The sequence below is a fragment of the Leguminivora glycinivorella genome, chromosome 22, assembly GCF_023078275.1.
Source record: "Leguminivora glycinivorella isolate SPB_JAAS2020 chromosome 22, LegGlyc_1.1, whole genome shotgun sequence".
NCBI classification, from domain to species: domain Eukaryota; kingdom Metazoa; phylum Arthropoda; class Insecta; order Lepidoptera; family Tortricidae; genus Leguminivora; species Leguminivora glycinivorella.
The window spans coordinates 9,304,794-9,310,793 of NC_062992.1; the positions used below are offsets into that span (position 1 = coordinate 9,304,794).

The window sequence follows — 6,000 nt, forward strand, 5'->3', positions numbered from 1 at the left end:
AACTTGACTAACGAAACCCACATATCAAAATCGATGAAAACTTAATTTGGTGTGACTGACCTATGCCACACCTCCGTCCAAGAATGGCGATATTGGCAATCAAATATATGGTCGCGTCTCTAATAGGCGGTAACTATGAGGTAACCGAGAGCGGGTGACCGACACTTTCAGCGGAGAGCGGGAGTGGCCATACAGTACGAGAGTAGGTACTCTTTATTATACTGTGCGTATGTTCTGAGTGTTATATTTACACTAGTAAAGTTGCTGTATAGCACCGAATATTGCCAATCGGCACTCGGCAGTAGTCCGTCCTATCATTGAGGATTACATTATTTGTACGATAAGCCGATCCGATTTCCGATTCGGGGCGCGATTCCGGCTTACCTGCCGGCCTGGCCCAAGTGACAATCGTTTACGATATGCGGCAATCGAAACGCAGTGTGGCTCTGTCGCACCACTTAAAAAAATGAAAATACCACCGACATAGTGGACCGATTTCCATCAAAGATGGCTAAGAACCAGGGCTTGGATATCGGTTAAATTTTCAAACCGTTATCATGTACTTGCGGACAAACCTTTAAATTTAGTTTTCGCTCGAAAAACCACTATTTTTAAACCGGTTTTTATGAGAACTCTTTCATAAAGGTTTCGTTCGATTAACCGGTTTAGAACAAAATAAACTGGTTTATTCCGCAGCATGATAGGTAATACTGTTTTAACCAAACAAAAAACTCGCTGCGTGAACGTTGGTATTTAGGTGCGTCTCGCCGCTCGTCGAATAAACCGGTTTATTTCGGTTAAAATTAAAGTTCTCATAACGTTCGCGTTCTTTAAAAAGTTCGGAGTAAAATTAGGGGCGGCTCACTCCGTGATTCTATCGCCGCGCTATAAGTACATGTCGGCGGCCGCGAGTTAGCGGCCCATTCAGTGGTGACGACCTTCGCGCGGCGCAATAGAATTCAATGTCGGGCGCTCGCGTGCGGTCCGTTTGTTAATGTAGGTAAGAATTTAGAGTGGCGGCGTTTTGTGAACATCAAAGGAGTGAGCCTTCTGTACTTGTACTATTATATATTCTGTGGTAAAATCGAAATAAACCGGTTTTAACCGGTAAAAATAAACCGGTTCCCAGCCTTGCTAAGAACACTCCCGACTGATTCAGCTTTCAAACAAAGCGCTTTGCTTCTTCTATATATTATATTCTTATGCGCACTGTCAAGGAGTGGAATTCCTTGCCGGCGGCTATATTTCCGAGCTCATATAACCCGGCAACCTTCAAATCAAGGGTGAACAGGCATCTTCTGGGCGAGCTCACCCCATCGTAGGCCACGTCTTTGCCTTTGGCTAGTCTGTGGTCAAGAGTAAGCCCATTTATAATTTATAAAAATCTAAATCGGTTCATCCGTTCGCGAGCTACGATGCCAGACAGACACGTCAAACTAATAACACCCCGTCGTTTTTGCGTCGGGGGTTAAAAAAACCGATAGTGAGAGCTAGCTACAAAGCGTAATGGCCACGGCAACGACATTGGTCTAAACGCGACAGCGGTGAGCGGTAGCCATACGTTCGAATGAAAAGTCCCATCGCTGTGTCTCGCTCCAATGTATGGCCGCCGCTCACCGCTTTAGCGCTTAAAGAGTAATGTCGTGGCCGGGCCGTAAGCGTAGACGTTGCTTAGGCTGCTAAGCTCCGAGGTGTCATTTGTTTACGCCAAGGGCGCACCAAGACTGGCAAATCGCACCGTTTCTTGGGGAAATGACATTGGCTTCAATTCGAAAGTTGAATCGGAGATTTTTACCAATTGTTTCAATTTATCGATGCTTGTTTCGAATTTCCTTTCCGCACATGTATCGTAATGTGCTATTTCAGAATTTCTTTTGATTCTTCAATAATGAATGAGAAAATTGAATTTTATCCATAAGAGTGCAAAGTAATTTCATGATAATTTGTATTTATGTTAAGCCGGCTGGTATTGATCTTTAAATGATGATTTTGAATCATAAATCAATAAATAAATATTGGGGGACACCTTACACAGATCAACTTAGCCCCAAACTAAGCAAAGCTTGTACTATGGGTGCTAAGCGACGATATCCATACTTAAATAGATAAATACATACTTATATACATAGAAAACATCCATGACTCAGGAACATATATCTGTGCTCACCACACAAATAAATGCCCTTACCGGGATTCGAACCTGGGACCGCGGCTCAGCAGGCAGGGTGACTACCGAGTGAGCCAGACCGGTCGTCAAATGTTTAATAACTTGGAAGAATTGAAACCTTAGTGCCTTGAAACCCTCGGATACCACTCCACTGATTCTACTATTCGAACCACTCACTACGCTTCTGATTCAATAAACGCAAAATTTCAGTAATAAATTTTTTTAACAGTTGAACCCGAATCTCAAAAAAGGCGCGGAATTAAAATTTTCTATGGGAATTAAATTAACCCTCGCCCCTAGATTTTCCATCAATTTTGAAGTGTTTTGGTTAATTTGGTTCGTCAACGCCAACGTCAAGGTTTAGATCACCACGAAAGCACGCGTTTTATGAAGACCAGACCAGGGCCGCTGAGCCCTACATTTTTCGAATTTGACGCCTTTTGAGTGCCATAATTTGGTTGACCGTCTATATGAATGCTGGTTAGCCATTGAATCTATGTGTATAGAATATAATAGAATAGAATAAACATTTATTCGTGAACACAGGCAAGACAAAATACACATAATAACAACAACTACAACAAGACAGAAAGTAATGAAGTGCCACGAAATGGCCTGATCTCAGCGTGTTGCTGGTGACTTCCAGCGCTGATCTTCCGATGAGACCATCAAGTATATAACACATAAGCGTACATTCATAGATCTATGGGACCTCCACGTGTACCTCTAACGTGTTTGATCCCGGGTCACAAAGCGAATTGATTGCATTCGCTAATTAACTACAGTCAAAGAGTTTCAAGGATGCTCGGTTATTTTTAGATTATCTGTCATCGTCTTGTGTACATTAATCACTATATAAAGGATTATTTATATTGGAAAAATCGGAAGTTATTATTTAAGATCTTGATTTTAATAACAAGCGATCGTTACTAGTAGTCTCTTGGGCTATGAGTTGTATAGTCACCGCCATAAAGAAGTGATGATTTCTGTACAGTCAGCCAAAAAAGTGGTTTACCACTTTTCGACCTTATGTGTTACAAATAGAGCCGAGAAGTGGTAAACCACATTCTTGGCTGACCGTACCTACCTTGTCGCTTTTAATCGTTTGACAATTTTGTATGACATTTCAAACAAGACGTTAATGTGACAAGGCCCCGTAGCCGAATGGCATTTCTCCGACGCCAAACGAAAGCGATACGCCGCTGGCTCTGTCGCGCCAATACGCAAGCGCGATAGAGATAGATATCTACTAGCGCTTCGTTTCGTGAGCGTTTCGTGAGCGATTGTGCCATTCGGCTAGCCACCAAGGTATAGAAATCATCATATGCCGGTGACTACAGCTAGGTTGACCTAAGACGCAAACACAAAATTAGAGATTTCCATGATTTTTATCGATATCACATACTTTATCGATTTATATATTTTTTCTTTTAATGTTTTTGTACATTTTATCTTTAATTTTTATTAGACTTTGTCTATCATTATAAAATTAAAGATGCTATTTTTAAACATAATTAATTAAATTATTCACATGTGTGGACATGATATGGTGATGATTATTTTTAATAAAAATATAGAATGTTATACCTAATAAGAAGTAATCAAAATTAATTAACACTTGATTTTGCATCGTAAAATGTAAACATAGTAGTATGTTATCAAAACTATCATTAATTGTAAAATAGTATGCAGTAACTGCAATCAATGAGGAATTATATAAATATGTGAAACGAATCTATAAATAATCCGTGCAAAACTAACTGCCTACTTACCTATATAAATACGCAGTAATTAATCATTAAAATCCAATTATTGAAATAGGAAAAACATACCTAGTATACTACTTTTTAGGGTTCCGTAGTCAACTAGGAACCCTTATAGTTTCGCCATGTCTGTCTGTCCGTCCGTCCGTCCGTCCGTCCGTCCGTCCGTCCGTCCGTCCGTCCGTCCGTCCGTCCGTCCGTCCGTCCGTCCGTCCGTCCGTCCGTCCGTCCGCAGATAATCTCAGTAACCGTAAGCACTAGAAAGCTGAAATTTGGTACCAATATGTATATCAATCACGCCAACAAAGTGCAAAAATAAAAAATGGAAAACAATGTTTTATTAGGGTACCCCCCCTACATGTAAAGTGGGGGCTGATATTTTTTTTCATTCCAACCCCAACGTGTGATATATTGTTGGATAGGTATTTAAAAATGAATAAGGGTTTACTAAGATCGTTTTTTGATAATATTAATATTTTCGGAAATAATCGCTCCTAAAGGAAAAAAAAGTGCGTCCCCCCCTCTAACTTTTGAACCATATGTTTAAAAAATATGAAAAAAATCACAAAAGTAGAACTTTATAAAGACTTTCTAGGAAAATTGTTTTGAACTTGATAGGTTCAGTAGTTTTTGAGAAAAATACGAAAAACTACGGAACCCTTTGTTTACATAACAATACGTAAACATGCATTAGCATTTCTATTATAGCCATTCTGGGGGGCTATATATCCTTTAATATTTCCCATAAAACATTTATTACCTATTGCCCGTTAAGTGTAAGAGAGACGAATGGTATGCCGGCGACAGTATTTACGCTGTTAGATTCAGACTAAGGTAAGATAGCAACGATTTCGATAGCCTTATGGATAAAGTAAGCGTTTTAATTTCATCGAAGTTTGACGACTAGAATAAGATTTGGTTCGGAGAGGCTATCAAAAACTCTGCCAACGTTTGGTAGGAGTGGTACAACTCTATAATAAATGAAGATAGTATTCTGAAACGATCTCACGGAAAATTTGTGTTTTAAAAAAGTGACTGATTTTCTAATAAGCTTTTTTAAAATTCACGTGCCGGTAACACGTGACAGGAGGTGACCAGAGATCCTGACCTTCCTAACTTGGCGCATCTTCGAGGCAGCTCCGCGCATAATCAATACAGGTACATGTGGGACACGTTTAACCTCAAAAACCTCGCGAAAAACCATTAGAACCTTGAAACGGTTCTAAATTTTGAATAATTATGTGTAAATATTCATTTTCTTAAATGCCGCGAATGTGTGTTGCGTAATTTAAAAAAAAACCGCTTTATTTTCTTTTTAAAATTCGATTGGAAATTATACTCTTTTTTAAATATTTATTCTTTGAATTTTTCATAGATTTACTTAGGTACAAGTATTTAATTAATTTGCCTATACTAAAAACGCATTTATTGCGCTCTTAAACCCACGCAAAAATATAAATACAATTAAATTTAAAGAGACACTTAATTAATACTTAAATGACACATACTTTTTATATTAGGTGTTTGAAAATAGTCACTGGCAGTTGCACTTTTTTTTCGTCGTTCGATTTTCGAATGTCATTCGTCATACGCGACGCGGCGCAGACATTCGCGAGTGGACTGCAGCCGGCGGACCAACCTAACCATATCGAGACGCTAGGGATGGGACACGCTGAATTTAGGTATCGATGAAAATATCCCGCGTTTCTGCCAATTAGTTTTTAATGAGAAAATTATAAATAAAACTGGGCTCATTAAAATGTTTACTAGGATCATGAAGGGCTTAAATTTAAAACGTGATACTTCACAGTATAGACTCGTAACTTTTCTAACTCGACAGGCCAGCATGGTCGTGGTCGCGTGATAAACGATATAACGTCAAGCCGTCCTTTTCGCGCTATTTGTAAGTGCGATAGGGACGCACCGATGCGATCTGATTCTTGAGGAGTCTTTACTCTCTAAAATAAAAATAGAAAATATTAATTCGATATTTTATTATTACTATTACGAGGAACGTTATTAAATTGAGTGGAGGGAAAGTAGTTTATTAGGATTGTAGAAGAATGAAAT

The 6,000-nt window shown here is 39.1% G+C and overlaps 1 protein-coding gene across 3 annotated transcripts in view; it reads right to left on the reverse strand.

The window, feature by feature from the left end:
* The window catches only part of LOC125237672 (sodium-dependent neutral amino acid transporter B(0)AT3), a 53,335-nt gene extending 47,789 nt beyond the window's left edge, over positions 1–5,546 (reverse strand). For all 3 annotated transcript variants that reach the window (XM_048144811.1, XM_048144809.1, XM_048144810.1), the window contains exon 1: positions 5,439–5,546. The gene's annotated coding sequence lies outside the window, so the exon portion shown is untranslated. The remainder of the gene's footprint in view (positions 1–5,438) is intronic.
* Between the last annotated feature and the right edge of the window lie 454 nt (positions 5,547–6,000).